At 37.5% G+C, this 472-nt stretch overlaps 1 protein-coding gene across 1 annotated transcript in view; it reads left to right on the top strand.

Annotated features, from left to right (window-relative positions):
- LOC119588947 (EGF-like repeat and discoidin I-like domain-containing protein 3) overlaps positions 1-472 on the top strand; it is a 110464-nt gene that overhangs the window by 105933 nt on the left and 4059 nt on the right. The window lies entirely within an intron of this gene.

The following is a 472-nucleotide window of genomic DNA, read 5'->3' as shown; positions in this document are numbered from 1 at the left end:
TTCTTTAAAACCGCAGTATTTTTACTGCACACTCGGTTTCATATATCTTTTAATTAAGAGATGAAACTAGGCAGACGATGAGGTTGTTAGTTGATAAAAATCGACTTGTCAAGTGAAATTCCTCGATGAAAATAGATTTCTAGATAATAACCGATCAATGATAGAATAAAATAGACTAAAGAGGTCCTTGGCGATGGAAAAATTGGAAGCCACAACATGAAGACTGAACATTTCTCTTTACGTTGCAAATACACGTGACCGGTGAACGCAAATTAAACATCATTGCAACTTCAATTTTCAGACACTTCTTGAAGCTGTTAACCCTGAAGTTCAAGGGCAGGAGACAAATACAACACACCCCAGCATGCACACAATCAAATACACGCATTTATAAAACACACAAGCATAAACACTAGCATATTCACACAAGCATGGCCACGTTAGCACACGCTTATGTACTCGCTGGTTGAAA

This window comes from Penaeus monodon, chromosome 24 (assembly GCF_015228065.2).
Source record: "Penaeus monodon isolate SGIC_2016 chromosome 24, NSTDA_Pmon_1, whole genome shotgun sequence".
In the NCBI taxonomy this organism is placed as follows: domain Eukaryota; kingdom Metazoa; phylum Arthropoda; class Malacostraca; order Decapoda; family Penaeidae; genus Penaeus; species Penaeus monodon.
The sequence above is the reverse complement of the archived record's forward strand: the minus strand, read 5'-3'. Positions and strand labels throughout refer to the sequence as shown.